Source organism: Geotrypetes seraphini, chromosome 2, assembly GCF_902459505.1.
Source record: "Geotrypetes seraphini chromosome 2, aGeoSer1.1, whole genome shotgun sequence".
NCBI lineage: Eukaryota > Metazoa > Chordata > Amphibia > Gymnophiona > Dermophiidae > Geotrypetes > Geotrypetes seraphini.
Window position 1 is genome coordinate 57,212,945 of NC_047085.1, and position 16,783 is coordinate 57,229,727.

The window sequence follows — 16,783 nt, forward strand, 5'->3', positions numbered from 1 at the left end:
CTTGGCCATACACTTCCCCCTCCGCATTTGAAGTGATAGGGGAACAGCATGGCAGCGAATACAGAAAAACTGTGAATAACTTTTCTAATGTTATTCGCGGTTTTTCTCTTTAAAAAAAAAAGAGCCCCTAATAAAAGACACAAAACTGCGAATAACCTGACGTGCAAGTGTAGCGATTTCCTGTGACATAAATTTGGGGACAGAGCCTGTGAACAAAAAAACGCACATAACCAAAACCGCGGTTAACGAAACCATGAATACAGAGGGGGAAGTGTATTAAATTTTATCTGCCAGTTAGATGCTCAGTCTTCCAGTCTTGTTATCTGGAAATCTGATTAGCTCATTCATCGTTCCCACTGCCACCAATGTTAAAAAAAAACCACCGGTCTTTGCACAGATCATATGGCGCTCCACAATCTCCTTTCTATATTTTAACAAATTTCCAAGCTACAACAGAACATTGCCTCCTATCCCATGACTTTTTAAAAATTTTCTCAGGAGTTTCTCATGAATGACTTTGTCAAAAGCTTTCCAAAAATCTAGATGCAGTACATCAACTGGCTCACCTTTGTTAACTTATTTATTCATACCTTCAAACGTAGCAAACTGGTGAGACAAGACTTCCCTTGGTTAAATTCATGTTGACTGTTTCTTTCTCTACAGGGTGATTAAAAAAAAAACTCTACGGGCTCCTTTTATCAAGCCGCGCTAGCGGGGTTAGCGCGTCGGACATTTCATCAAGCGCTAACCCCTGCAGCTGGCTAAAAAACTAATGCCTGCTCAATGTAGGCGTTAGCAGCTAGCGCGGCAGGTGGTTTAACGTGCGGTATTATGCGCGTTAAATCCCTAAGTTTTTTTTGGGGGGGGTTTCTGCTGTTTAAAGCAACCGCTTTGAATTTCAACAAGAATTTTTACATACTTACACCGCCCCCCTCCCCTCAAACACACACCTTTTACAAAGCCGAACTAGTGGCTACCTCTATGGTAACTGCACCAAAGCCCATAGAGATGTAAAGGGCTTTAGGGATTTTGCTGCATGGCTTTGTAAAGTGTGTGTATCTTAAGCCATGTTGATGGTACTGACATGTTAGTATTACTACTAACTGATTTTTGCACACTAAAAATGTTTGAGCTAAAACACAGTAAAATAACATCATTCAAATGATACAATGTGTCAGAATCTTGCAGTCACTGTGAATTCTCAGTGGTTATACCAGCTTTAACAGGCCTTTAGTTCCTTTGGCAAATTCTTTAGAGTTTTGTCATAGAAACAGAAAATTGATGGCAGATAAAGGCCAAAGGGCACATCTAGTCTACTCATCCGCAGTAACCATTAACTCTTCCTCTAAGAGATCCCAAGTGCCTATCCCATGCCTTCTTGAATTCAGACACAGTCTCTGTCTTGTCACAACCCAAGCCTTAGAGCTAAGCGTGTTCCCGATAGAACTCCTCAGAACTCAGGTCTAAAACTGAAAAGGGCTGATCAATGTAGCAGCTCTAACACAGACAGGCAGTCAGGCTCTGAGTTCAGAATGAATGCCCAAGAGCAGGAACTCTGGGGGGAGGAGGAACACTGGGAGAACAGCCTTGGGAAACCTGAAGTAACCTTGAGGAAGGAACAGCCTAAGAGACGGGCTCCTAACTCTGGGAGCATACAGCTGCTGAGGCTAATTAAGTCACAAGAAAAAGCTCAGCAAAAGCAGCAGTTTGCCCTTCCCCCACACAGGTTAGGGCGTGGCCAACTCCGAGCTATAGAAGCAGAGCTTAGGAAGTGTAAGACAGTCAGTCCTGAGCCAGCAGAGGAAGGAGTCACCGAGGCCAGTGCTCCTGAATGCAAGCAGGGTAATGAGGTGGAGATGTTGGATGTGGCTGCTCTCCCTGAGGTGAACCAGCCAGCCAGCACTTCAGAGGACATGGACACTTCTATGGATCCTTTAGAAGTTTACATGGATGAAAGCTAAGTTTGGTTTCCTTACTGTTGTTTTTGAATCCTTTTTGTGTCTGCAAAGATTGGACTAGTGCTGGCCGTGTGAGCATTGCTTGGCTCACTGCTGGAAACAGCGCCTTATTTTTGGGACTTTGAATGAAGCTTTATTTTTGCATTTTCCTGCTTGTATGAGACTCTGCCGCTGAATGTGATAGAGGGGTAGTAGTGGGGTGAATCCACAGAAGATCTTTTCGTGGTTGGGATCGTGGGGCCAGTTTGGCAAAGCATTATATTGTGGATTCAGCTACTCCCCTCCCCCACCAACTTGTTAAGTTCAAAGCCAGGCGTATTCAGTGTGTGTTACTAGGGCTTATGAACTTTATTGAGCTCTGGGATAAGACTGCAAGTTTTTTTTTAGCCCTTATTTTTCTCTTTGAATGGGTTGGGACTATAAGATAGAGCTGTATCAAGTCTGATGAACACTTACCTGGAAGAAAGGTGTGGGCGGTATATTGTCAAGGCCCTATTTTCTGTTCATGTTTTGTTTGAGTTTGAAGTTTGAACTGTGGCAGCTTTGCTATTTGAAGCTGTAATTAGAATTAAAGTTGAAATCATTTTGGTGACAACACTTTATTTTCATGATGTTATTTTGTCACATTGATTATAAAACCCAGCAGGACTTTCAACCTTTTTTGAAGGCATGGCGAGAACTGTGTTTATTGAACCCTGTCCGGTAGCCAACCTCAAAGCCTGGTACCAGCAGGTTCACAGTCTCCACCACCTCTTCCAGGAGACTGTTCCACCCTTTCTGTAAAAAAATATATATATTTCCTTAGAATACTCCTAAGCCTATCATCTCTTAACTTCATCCTATGCTCTCTCATTCCAGAGCTTCCTTTCAAATGAGACTCGACTCATGTGCATTTATGCCACGTAGGTATTTAAATGTCTTTGTCGGGATTTTACTCCAAAATGTTATGAGAAAGAATTTTTCGCACCTTGGCATATTTTGTCTTTGGTGCACGCGCCCCGTTCTGCCTTGCCGGGGGCTCTTCGGGGGAGTTTGTTGTTGCACTCGCTGCGTGTCATATGGTCTTATGTGTTGGACTCCTGGAAGGGTACTCCCTCGACTACTAGATACTTACCTATTCAGGGGAATCTGCAATTCAGCCCGGGCATGGAGACTGCTAGTTTTCGTAAATTGGCATCCCGGGACTTCACGTTACTTACCCATGTTCTTCAGGCAGATGGTTCTTTAATGTCCTGGGATGCTTTGGTCCGGTCGGGTGTTTTCTCTGTGGGAGACTTCCTTGCGTTTCGGCAACTTCATCATTATGTTCGATCCCTCCCCCGAGCCGCTTTGGTTTTTCCTATTGAGAACAAATTTGCGGCGCTGCTGGATCCCTATTTGGAGGATGGGTTTACAGTTTCGGGTCTGTATAAGGATCTCCATCGATTATTGGGTCCGGCTGATCGAGCTGTCCTACACGCCCGTTGGTGCCAGGATCTGGGGATAGCACGAGACGCTTTGGATCTCCCTTCCTTGATTGCACGACTCCCGGGAGTTTCCGTTAATGCAGATCTACGGGAGTGTCAGTTTCGGGTTCTTCATCGGGGCTATTTTACGAAAAGTCAGTTATATTATTCGGGTTACACGGACTCTCCTTTATGCCCAAAGTGCCTCCAGCAACCCCATTCGTTTATCCATGCCTTCTGGTCTTGTGTGAAAATCAAACGTTTTTGGCGGCAGGTTGTAACATATGTGGAGAGCGTCTTTGGTACTACATTACCTTTTTCTGCCGCTGGTCTCTTGCTGGATAAGTATGAGGCCTTCCGCTTGTCTGATTCGGGTCAGCGGCAGTTTATGAGACGGGTGGGGGTCTTGGGGAAGAAAGTAATTCTCTCTGTCTGGATTGGGGAACTTTCTCCATCCTTTTGGGAATGGAGGAACCGTTTGCATGCTCTGCTGCTGCTGGAGTGTAAAGATGCGTCTCATAGCTTACGACGGAGGCGACTCTTTCTTCGGATCTGGGATTCTTACCTTTTTTCACTCTCACCACGGGCTAGAAGTGACATTCTAAATTCCTTGTGACTTTTTCGGAGACCTGGGCTTGTGTTCCATCCTTGAGGGGCGCCAGGTATGCTTCTTTCTCTTTCTTTTTTCTCCTTCTTTGCTCTCTTCCTTCTTTCTTTCTGTGTTGGGGTTCCTTATTGTCTTGGGCAGTGGGCTATCTGAGTCCAAGCCTACTGCACTCACTTTTTTCTCGTTTCAGACTAGGGGGTTTGGGGGGGGGGGGGGTGTGGGTGGGATTGTTGGATCTCCTATTTTGTTTCTGCTGTTTTCCATTGTTACTGTGGTTCTGACCTATTGGTCTGTTCTGTGTTATTTGATACTAATAAAAATTGATTCAACATAAATGTCTTTGTCATATCGCCCCTCTCCCGCCTTTCCTCTAAAGTATGCATATTGAGATTTTTAAGTCTGTCCCCATATGTCCTATGACGAAGATCACTCACCATTTTAGTAGCCTTCCTCTGGACCGACTCCTTGTAGCAGGCTGTTCCCTCTGTTCAGTGATAGTTTGTGGCTTTGGATAGAGCTTGTGACTGACCTCCAACATTGCTCCCCAGACAAAAGTCTTTATCACTGTGATGTTGTTAAGAGTAAGCTATTACTCTGTTTGGGGTTCCCCCCTCCCCCAATAATAGTTTTACAACGCAAACATTTTTGAACATGCAAAAATTGCTGAGTGGTCACAGTAAAAAGTCTGTATCTTTACCATATTTAAAGATAATCGCTTGATACATAAACATAGATAGTAATAACAAATAAAGCTATAAATTTCACATGAAATCGCATGCGGCTGCTGAGAAAACATGAAAAAACCTCTTGGGGGTTATTGTTTTATTACCTCACCCTGTATGTGATCAACTTTTTAAAATATTGGTGTTACATTGGCCTCTTTCCTGTTTTCAGGTATAGATCGGCTCCTTGCTGGTCCTGGATTTAAAAAAAACCGTTTGGACAATTTCCTGGAGAAAAAGTCCATAGTCTGCTATTGAGAAAGACATGGGGGAAGCCACTGCTTGCCCTGGATTGGTAGCATGGAATATTGCTACTCCTTGGGTTTTGGCCAGGAACTAGTAGCCTGGATTGGCCACTGTGAGAATGAGTTACTGGACTTGATGGACCATTGGTCTGACCCAGTAAGGCTATTCATATGTTCTTTTCATAGACCACTTTACTAATAAACACTAAGGGGGTTGTAGCAACAAGGAGGAAATAATGGCCAAATCCCCACTTGGAATAAGACAGGATGAACACAGAAAAATTCACAAATGCAAAGTTTATGATAAATAAAACACAGATAATTGAAGTATAATGTATATACATAAAAGGAATGTATTATGGTATATATAGGTAGGATACATGTAGATCAGTGGTGTCCAACCTGCGGCCCTGTGAAGTATTTTGTGCTGCCCCGGTCGAGGGCGATGCAGTGTTTTTCTCTGCTGCCTCCAAGTGTTTACCGTCTTGCCGGCTCCCTCCTCTGTCTTGCTGCAGCGTTTGCGCGGCCCCAGAAAATTTTTTTTTGGCTAATGCGGCCCAAGGAAGCCAAAAGGTTGGACACCCCTGATGTAGATATAGGGTAAATATAGCAATCTAAAATACACACATATGGGGTGAAGATAGTGTATAGATACTATCCACTCATAAAGGATATGTAAATGCACCAAAACCAACAATAGAACACTTCTGAAGCTCAAGTATGGATAACTGTCACAGAAACAACCTAACTCTGTACTAAAGCTCATATATTATAGCCATGTATTGTAACACCATTATTGAAACCTCGTGTATCATAACACCATTATAAAAGCTCTTACATCGTAGCTCAAGTATTATAGCACCATTACCAAAGCTCATGTATTGTAACATCATTACCGAAGCTCATATATTATAACACCATTATAAAAGCTCATAAATCATAGCTCATGTAGGGTAACACCATTACTGAATCTCATGTATTGTAATGTAATATATAATACATGAGAAACTGATCACTTCTACTGAAGCGCAGGTATTGAAGCATAATTATAGAACACTGTACCTCAGGTATAGTAACACCATTACTCTTGTGTCATAGCACCTTTAGAGAAGCTAATGTAAACTGCTCTGAATTGACTATCCAATCATTAGTAGCTGTATAGAAGCTTTTAATAAACAATAAACTTGTAATGTCATAGCGAGGAGGAGGCTAGCTACGGTATAACCGGGTTTTACATGAAATATGAAACCCAGGTGTAGCCGCTGAGATTACAGCAAGAAGAATTATTAAAGCAATGGAATAATTTTGGGAAGAATTGATATGAATTAAGAAGCAAGCAGTGAAAGAAGACTATTACTATAAGTGAGTGATATATGTTTTGGAAGTGACTACTTTATTATTTCACTCTGAAGAATATCTATTACTAAAAGAGTGAGTGACTTTTCAATAGCTATTGCTGTGACATGCTGGTATGTCAAGCCCAACACCTTCAAGAAATGTCAAAATTTTGGGGGGTTGGGGGATTGGGGAGGTTGTCTGCTGCTCTGTTGATTTAAGAAAAAATTAGAAATGGTTCTACAAGCTGACTTCCTTCAGTGTTAAAAAATGGCAATGAGTTCATCAGTAGAAGCATTATCTTCATATTACTCCACAGATATTCAATACTATTTTGATGTTTTAATGCTATTAATCATACTAAAAGAATTTTGCACATGATCCAAATAAGACCTTTTCACATACTTGACAAAAAGCTGTCATGTCCCTTGATTTTGTTAGCTTTAGCTTGAATGTGCCATGCCAAAAAAAAATTGTGCTCAGCAATTAATTCAAGCAGGCCAAAATAATTACTGTTGCATGCAGTAATTATTTGATCATTACTTCTGAAAGCCAACCTTCTGCCTGTAAGAAATATTGTCAACCTAATCATATACTTTATTGCATTTTACAAGTAGTTTGTCACTTTTGCAATTGGATACCGAATAGCATGATTGTTTAGTCTTTCATTCATGCATACTTGGCTGCATCTATCACTGCATAAATATGATTTGCAAACTGCTCATGTGGTAAAATTGTATTACTGGCATGTTTCTAGTCGTTGAAGACAGCATTAGCAAATTAAATATTGGCAAAATCAGATATCTAGCAGTGCAAACAATATATGTTAGTCCTGTAATTGATGAGTACTACTTTCAGTTACACTCAAAATTTTCACCATTGCCACATTTACAAATAGACATTCCTCTGATGCAACTGTGTCCATCTTTGATGTATGGACAAATTTACCATTACGTATTTCATCAAGTGTTTTGTGAGCTGGCACATTTCCTTTCTTGGCCCCAAAACTTCCACGTCTGCATAGTAGGCAAGCTGCGCTATATACCAATATCTAACAACCTGTGTGTTCCATTTCAATGTTCACTTCTCCATTTTTCCTTTTAATAAATTAACTTAATAAACATTGTCGTACTGGAACAGACCAAAAGTCCATCAAGCCCAGAATCCTGATTTCAGCAATGGCCACTCCAGGTTACAAGTACCTGGCACGATCCCAAAACAGTATGTAATTTTCATGCTCTTTATCCCAGGAATAAGCAGTGAACTTCCTCAAGTCTACCTTAATAATGGTTTATGGAATTTCTTCCAAGAACTTGTCCAAACATTCTATGCTACTAGCTTTTTCCACATTCTCTAGCAAAGAGTTTCAGAGTTTAATTATACATTGAGTGAAAAATATTGTTTTTCTCCAATTATTTTAAATTTAGTACTTAGTTACTTCATTGTGTGCCCTCTACTCCTTGTAATTTTGAAAAGAGTAAACAAAAGATTCATGTCTACCCATTCTAGATAACTCTTTTAAAAAAAAAAACAAAAAAAAACAACCTTTATTTAAGGCAGCTTAAAACACAGTACAAGCACAAGTAGCATGACACTTTACACACACATCAAAGAGTATGTTCTTTGTCACCAGACGACTTTCCTCTAGCATTGTTCAGACTCATTATTTTATAGACTCCTATCATGTCTCTCTTCAGCTGTCTCTTATCTAAGATTAAAAATCCTAACCTCTTTAGCCTTTCCTTGTAGAGATGTTGTCTATTCCCCTTTGTCATGTTCTTTATCCTTCTCTGTACTTTTTCTAATTCAGCTATTTCATTTATAAGATACAGTGACCAGAACTGTACACAATATTCAAAGTATGATTTCACTATGGAGTAATATACCTGTGAGGTAGTGAGGGATACTCCCTCACTGACACTACGCTTATACCACTGGACAGCAGAGGGTGATCGTTTAAGAATAAGCCATCTTAGGGGAGGTGGAATAATCCTGCTGAGTCAGAGAGTGGGACTCAAGCAGCAAGGATTTAATGTGCCCTAGAGTGGAGTCAGAGAGGTTCCAGAGAAAGAGACCTCCCCAAGAGAGGTCTTGAGAGGAAAGTGCTCCAGAGGGAGAAACCTTCTCTAGCTGTGGGCTGAGGAAAAGCCCTGAGAAAGAATGGAGTTGTAAGCCAGACTCAAGGTGAGATGGTTGCTATCTGCTTGGCTAAGATAAGCCAATATTTCATGCTGAATGAATTGTTGTAGCTGGTGTTTGTAAGGTGGCAAACTTTGACCTCAAGAGTATTTTGGACTTGGTAAACCATCAAGATAAAGACAAAGGTTATTGGATGAAACTGACATCTTGAGCTAGGAGATTATTCTGCAATCCTGAGCCTGTGAAGTAATAAGTCTCAGATCTATGAACCAATAAAAAGTTGCTTTGTCTTTCTGTGAGTGCACAGGCTTAAAATCCACTTGGTATCTTACTTATTGTGGCAATGGTGGGATGTAAACTTCTGCTTCAAAGAAGCTGATCCATGTACTCCAAAGACTGGGACCTCACTATAGGAATACAATAATTTTTTTTTTTCTTTCAAGGGGATAAGGAGCTTAGCTTCACCCCAAGACATTGACATGAAGCAGTTTAATTAGCACTGGATAAGCAGGTTTTCTTTTCTTTTTGTTTGCAACTGGAATAAGACAAGAACAGTGAGGTGTATTGTGGCTTCAGGGAGGAAGCTACAAACAGGCTCTGTCAAGCCTGAAGCTTGATTAAGCTGCTACAGGCACCTGGGGAGTAAGGAGTAAGAGAACAGGGGTAGAAAGCTAGAGAGCTTCCCCAAATTAAACACACTGATTGGATCTGGGAGGGGCACCTGGGGACTAAGGAGTAAGAGAACAGGCCAGTTTCCACCAGAAGTGGCCTTGGGCATCTGTAAGCATCCCTATGTGTTTCTGTAGGTGTGAGATAGACGTCTTAAATGTAAGCCTGTGAAATTCTGGCCTTCATTTAAGGTGCCTGTTAGAAAAAAGATGTGATTCTCTAAAGGACGCCAATGTATGATTGACACGCGATCAGCGGCCACTTCTTAGGTGACCACCGAGAGCAGTGTCCTTTAGAGAATCAGGTCCTTTGAGCCAAAATACGCACAGAAAATACAATGTTTTTAATTCTGAATACCAAATCTAAAGTCCTATCCCAATTCAGAGCCAAACTCCTGTTAACTATGCCTATTTTGCATAAATCAGCCCTGTTATAGGACTCTCCCATTGTAAAATGCAGTGACCAAGTTAAAGGTATTGTGCAAGTCCTCTCTAGAAGTTGTGCTCAGAAAAGTGATTTTCACAAAGGAAAATGATTGTTCTTCAGAATATTTAGGCAAGTAGTCCTCCTCTCAGGTAAATATGTTAGATCATTCGTAACCCATAGTAGTTGATTGCAAGGTTTCTCAGGCCCAGAGAAATTTGTGTATAAGATTGTCTTTAGAGCTTACAAAAACAAGATTAAAAATTGTACAGTCCCTAAAATAACTCTGTGTAATGAAGTTCAGTGAATTACGATACTTGGGTGTTTACATTTTTTGCTCAAATTTAAAAATGCATACCTTTTGGCTAGGGTATTAAATAATGGTGTATACTTAGTTTTTCTATAGCAGCTGAGTGTCTCTCTTGGCTAATATTTTGTTTTGCTTTCCTGTGATCCATTCTTACAGTTATTCTTCTCACATGTGCAGTTTATTGAAAAAAATCATATATTCGGCATTATTTCAAATATTTTAAACAGATTGCAACTTTACATGCATAATTTTTGATAAAAACAATTTTAATACAAATATCATAACTTGGCAAAAACAAAATATAAAATATATAACTATCAAGATATCACACCTTCAACTTTTTACCTAAACAAAGGTAATAAAGAGCATGGGCTAAAATACATTGTTATCGTAATTATCAGTAAAACTCACCCCAAATGCCTGTTGGAACAGAGTTGTCTTTAAAATCTTTTTAAAAGCAGACATAGATCTAATAGCCCAAACTTAGGTCCTGCTACATTAAAAAAACTAAAACAAAACACACTCCAAAAAATGCTGCCACAACCTGAACTCAACACAACAATGAGGCAGAAAAAGTCCAAAAAGGGTTCACAAAGGGAGCGCTCAGGAACCAAAACTGTGCACACCACGCAAGCCGCGTGAAGGCTAACAAGATGATATCAAATATTAAGGGTGCTCTCAGTGTGAGCAAACAGTAAGGGGAGACTAGCTCCAATACTTTATAACTCAGGTAGAGGTAATATACCCCCACCCGCACACCATCACTGAGCACCCTGAGGCGTGCAATAAATCAAATAGAAAGCATTCACAAATCAAAGGTAGATAAATTAACTAAGTGAATAACAGGTGGAACCTGAGCGACCCTTAATATTTGATATCATCTTGTTAGCCTTCATGCGGCTTGCGTGGTGTGCACAGTTTTGGTTCCTGAGCGCTCCCTTTGTGAACCCTTTTTGGACTTTTTCTGCCTCATTATTGTGTTGTTACATTAAAAAAACTGACATTCTATATTCCTCAAGCATGATCAGTTGAAATGAAACATCTAGTAATTGCACTGAAGAGACAAGATGGCGCTGACTTAATAGGACGCCCTGAGCTAAGTTCTCATCTCTGTGCACTTCCCCCCCCCCCTTTTTGATTGTTGAATAATTACTAATTAGAAAAGAAGAAAGGAGTCACTGAGGGTAAACTGGTGAACTCTCTTCTGCACACTCAACATACAATTACCGGATGGTTAGAGTGATGACCATTGTACTTTGGTAGCACTCCTTGCTTACACAGTGGAGGAGGGAGACTCTTGACTTGAGCCATCAATAAGACCCAAAGACAGCTGGGGCCAACAGGGGTGGGGGGTGGACTCTGAACAGCTTCCCGAGAGGGTCTAGGATTGTGGGTAAAGGCAATTTGACCAGTGCCTCAGTTGTCGGAACTGAATTGGCTGTTCTGTCAGGTCTACCCAGAAATATTTGCCATATAGAAGTTAGTATTCAAGAAATGGTGACTGATATAGAGACCTAAGAACAAGTGATGGGAGACGCTGGGGAGAGGAGACATTTTAGCCCAGTAAAATCCCCTGAAATTGTAAGCTTGTGAATCCTGAATAGGTAGCAGGTGTCAAAACATAGATAGAAACATGATTGCTGATAAAGGCCAAATGGCCCATCCAGTCTGCTCATCCGCAGTAACCATTAACTCTTCCTCTCTCTATGAGATCCCACGTGTCTATCCCAGGCTATCTTGAATTCAGTCTCTGTCTTCACCACTTCTTCCGGGAGACTATTCCACACATCTACCACCCTTTTTGTAAAAAATTATTTTCTTAGGTTACTCCTGAGCTGATCACCTCTTAACTTCACCTTATGCCCTCTCATTCCAGAACTTCCTTTCAAATGACTCGACTCATGCACATTTACGCCATGTAGGTATGTAAACATCTCTATCATACCTCCCCTCTCCCGACTTTCCTCAGATCTTTAAGTCTGTCCCCACATGCCTTTTGATGAAAACCATGCACCATTTTAGTAGCCTTCCTCTGGACTGACTCCATCCTTTTCATATCTTTTTGAAGATGTGGTCTCCAGAATTGTATACAATATTCGAAATAAGGTCTCACCAGAGTCTTAAACAGAGGCATCAATACCTCCTTTTTCTTACTTGCCATACCTCTTCCTATGCACCCAAGCATCCTTCTAGCTTTGGCCATCACCTTTTCAACCTGTTTGGCCACCTTAAGATCATCACATACAATCACACCCAAGACCCATTCTTCTGTGTGCACATAAATTCTTCATCCCTAAACTGTACCATTCTTTTGGGTTTTTGCAGCCCAAATGCATGACCTTGCATTTCATAGCATTAAATTTTAGCTGCCAAATTTCAGACCATTCTTCAAGCTTCACTAGGTCTTTCTTCATGGCTACTCTATTGTAGATTTTGGTATCATCCGCAAAGAGGCAAATCTTACCTAGTAGCCCTTCAGCAATATTGTTTATAAACATGGCACATGTCAGAACCTTGGTTTTGTCAAACTAAGTAAAATGTAAAAAAGAGATATTTCATATTAGAACATAAGAAAAGCCTTTCTGGGTCAGACCAATGGTCCATCAAGCCCAGTAGCCCGCTCTCACAGTGGCCAATCCATAAGGATGTAAAAATTGCCATACTAGGACAAACCAAAGGTCCATCAAGCCCAGTATATTGTTTCCAACAGTGACCAACCTAGGTCCCAAGTCTAGATCCCAAGTAGTAAAATAGCCTTATAGGGTCAGACCAATGGTCCATCAAGCCCAGTAGCTTATTCTCATGGTGGCCAATCCAGGTCCCTAGTATCTGGCCAAAACCCAAGGCATAGCAACATTCTATGCTATTGATCCAGGGCAAGCAGTGGCTTCCCTCACGTCTTTCTCAATAACAGACTATGGACAGGAAATTGTTCAAACCTTTCTTAAAACCAGCTATGTTATCCATTCTTACCACAATGTCTGGCAATGTATTCCAGAGCTTAACTATTCTCCGAGTAAAAAAATATTTCCTCCTATTGGTTTTAAAAGTGTTTCCCTATAACTTTGAGTGTTCCCTAGTCTTTGTAATTTTTGATGGAGTGAAAAATTGATCCACTTGTACCTGTTCTACTCCACACAGGATTTTGTAGACTTCAATCATATGTTCCCTCGGCCATCTCTTTTCCAAGCTGAAGAGCCCTAACTTTTTTAGTATTTCCTCATACAAGAGGAATTCCATCCTCTTTTAACCTTTTCTAGCACCGCTATATCTTTCTCAAGATAAGGAGACCAGAATTGAATGCAATACACCAGATGAGGTTGCACCATGGAGCGATACAGGGGCATTATAACATTCTTAGTCTTGTTTACCATCCCTTTTGAAATAATTCCTAGCATCCTGTTTGCTTTTTTGGCTGCCGCCGCACGCTGGGTGGAAAGTTTCATCATATTGTCTACGATGATTCCCAAATCCTTTTCTTGGACGCTAACCCCCAAGGTGGACTCTAGCATCTGGTAACTGTGATTCGGGTTATTCTTCCCAATGTGCATCACATTGCATTTGTCCACATTAAATTTCATCTGCCACTGAGACGCCCAGTTTTCCAATTTCCTAAGGTCTGCCTGCAATTTTTCACAATCTGCATGCATTTTAAAAACTTTGAACAGTTTAGTGTCATCTGCAGATTTAATTACCTCACTCATCGTTCCAATATCCAGATCATTTATAAATAAGTTAAAAAGCCCCGGTCCCAGTAAAGACCCCAGCGGCACTCCACTGTATACTCTCCTCCATTGAGATATAAGAAGTGGATTTCTCCAAGCCATCTCAATAATGGCCTATGGACTTCTCTTATAGGAAATTATCCAGACCTTTTTTTTTTTTTTTTTTTAAATCCCAACAAGTTAACTAATTTCACCAAATTCACTGACAACAAATTCCAGAGTTTAATTACATGTGTGAAGAAATATTTTTTCCAGTTTGTTTTAAATCTGTTATTTAGTAGCTTCATCACATGCCCTTAGTCCAGGAATCTCAAAGTCCCTCCTTGAGGGCCGCAATCCAATTGGGTTTTCAGAATTTCCCCAATGAATATGCATTGAAAGCAGTGCATGCACATAGATCTCATGCATATTCATTGGGGAAATCCTGAAAACCTGACTGGATTGTGGCCCTCAAGGAGGGACTTTGAGACCCCTGCCTTAGTCCTAGTGTGTTTGGAAAGAGTGAACAAGCGATTCACATCTACCCGTTCCACTCCATTAAGTATTTTATAGACCTCTATCGTATCATCCCTGAGCCATCTCTTCTCCAAGCTGAAGAGCCCTAGCTGCTTTAGCCTTTCCTCATAGGTAAGTCGTCCCATCCCTTTTATCATTTTCATCACCCTTCTCTGTATCTTTTCTAATTCTGCTATATCTTTTTGAGATACGGCAACCAGAATTGCATAAAGCAGGGGTGTCCAACTTGCGGCCCCATGAAGTATTTGTGTGGCCCCTGTCGAGGGCGACGCAGTGTTTTCCTCTGCTGCCCCCGGGTATTTACCATCTTGCCGGCTCCCTCCTGTGTCTTGCTGCAGTGTTTGAAAGTTTCTGCGGCCCCAGAAACATTTTTTTTCGGTCAATGCGGCCGAGTGAATCCAAAAGGTTGGACACCCTTGGCATAAAGTATTCGAGGTGTGGCTGAACCAAAGATCGATACAAGGACATTATAACATTTTCATCTTTGTTTTTCATTCCTTTCCTGATAATTCCTAACATTTCATTTGCTTTCTTAGCCGCCGCCACACATTGAGCTGAAAGTTTTAACGTATCCTCTACAATGACACCTAGATCGTTTTCCTGTGCAGTGGACTCCTAATGTGAACTAGAGATGAGAGTAGTAAGATATATTCAATTATAATCGAATTTGGTGATGACACAAAGTTGTTAAATCGCAAAAGGATTGTGAAAAATTGCAAGAGGATCTTGCAACACTGGGAGACTGAGAATCAAAATAGCAGATGATGTTTAATATGAACAAGCGTAAAGTGATGCATGTGGGAAAGAAGCAGTGGTGTAATAAGAGGGGGGAGGGCAGGGGGATGGACTGTTTCAGGCGCTGCCTTCGTATGGGGTTCCAGTGCTAGCACCTCTCTTCCCCAATGACCTGGAAGTGATGTCAGAAGGGAGCCAAGGCCGGCGTAAGCAGCAGACGGAAGATGGCACTCATGCTGGCGAGCATTTGAAGAGGTGATGCGGGGGTTGTCCAAACAGCGAGGAAGAGTGGAGAGGGGCACCGACTGACAGGGAAGTGTCGGGGGGGGGGGGGGTGCACAGCATTGCTAAGCCAGGCACCACCGCCTCAGGTGCCAACCTTCCTTGCTATGCCACTGGAAAGAGGAACTTGAATCATATGAGGGGGGTGCTGAAAAGTTCTCAGCCCAACCAACTTCCTAAATTCTGAGCATTATTTTGCCACTTTAGCTGAAAAGAGTGGTCATTTTATTTTGCAAAGTGACAATTTGCAGAATCATAATGCTATGTTTTGATGTTGTTTCAGATCGTTGATTGAACCGTGTCAACAAAGTGTGGAATTTTCCAAGTGTGGAACTCTGAGCCGTCATGAAGTTCCTATTCCTGCAGAAGAAAACTCCAAAGGAAATCCATGAATGTATGGTGCAAACACTGAGTGGCAAATGCCCATCATATTCCACAGTGAAGAAGTGGTATGCAAACTTTGAGCATGGAGATTTCAAGACTGAAGATGCAGCAAGGCCTGAAAGGTCTCAAACGGCGTTAGCTCCTGAAATTGTTGGCCATGTCCAAGATAGGAGGTTATCAGCTAAAACGATTGCTGAGACACTACAGATATCCAGGGAACACGTGGGGTGTATAATCCACAAGCATCTGGGTATTATGATCGGGCGTGACCAAGCTAGGCTCAGCAAGTGGCCTTATCCGGAGCACATAAACCTCAGCCGAGCGGTTATGCGAGGTTCTAATGGTAGCTTGGTATTGGAATAAAGGAAAGCAACCCAGTTCAGAATCAGAGGTGCAATTTCTTAAGAATACTTTGTTGAACAAAAATATCAGAACAAAAACCTTTCAGGTTTGTATCACCTGGTATCCTGGCAGCATTTAGAACACAAACAATAGTCAGTTCACAGTTTACTGTCTCCAAAAGAAAAAAAAACAAAAACTAGTTCTTAATGTAAAGCTTTCTTCAAACACAAAAACTTTCCAGCCTTGTCTTAAGGTTGTACACATTCCACATTTTCTCCCATCTGCCATAACAGGAAAAGATCAGCTTGTTTCCATACTTTCAATAATGGGCTGCTCTGTTTCCTCTATATCATGTGCAAAGTCTTCATCAGCTAACTCAATGTCCTGCCCAAACACAGTTTCACCACTCTCTGTGACTTCTATATCACCCACCTCTGCCTGGTCTTGTAGCCAGGAGGTAGACTGTGGCTTCTTAATTCCTTGGGCTGACAATCTGTGACTTGCAACCAGCTGAATGGCTCTGGCTTGCTGGGTTGGGAGCTGGTGTGTACTCTGAGGCTGTTGCTCCCACTGCTTCTGGAGCTGGCTCCCCTGCTTTGAGAAAGTTACTCCCTTTTCTCTCACTGCAAGAAGCTGATTAATCTTCCCTGCAGGTATGTTGGAGTAGCCTGCTCTCACAGAGCTCCTCACCTGGTCTAAACCAATTTGGGACTGATTGGAAGTCGCTTGTATTCCAGCCCTGCTCTTTACTGTCCCCTGGCTCTAGGCCTGCTGGGAAATGTAATCTTTCTACTTGTTTCTTTATACCTGGCTTAGGTAAAGCTAAACCAGAGTTGCCCGCTTTAGGCAGGGCTTTAGGAGGTTTCATTGCTGGAAGACTTGGCTTGTAAGTATTCCTAGGAGCTGCTTTGGGACTCTTCTTAGCAGGTTTAGGAATACTTTCAAG

At 41.5% G+C, this 16,783-nt stretch overlaps 1 protein-coding gene across 1 annotated transcript in view; it reads right to left on the minus strand.

Moving 5' to 3' along the window:
• The window catches only part of EMC2 (ER membrane protein complex subunit 2), a 145,130-nt gene extending 128,661 nt beyond the window's left edge, over window positions 1-16,469 (minus strand). Inside the window, exon 1 of the mRNA XM_033933216.1 lies at window positions 16,270-16,469. The gene's annotated coding sequence lies outside the window, so the exon portion shown is untranslated. The remainder of the gene's footprint in view (window positions 1-16,269) is intronic.
• Window positions 16,470-16,783: the final 314 nt, after the last annotated feature.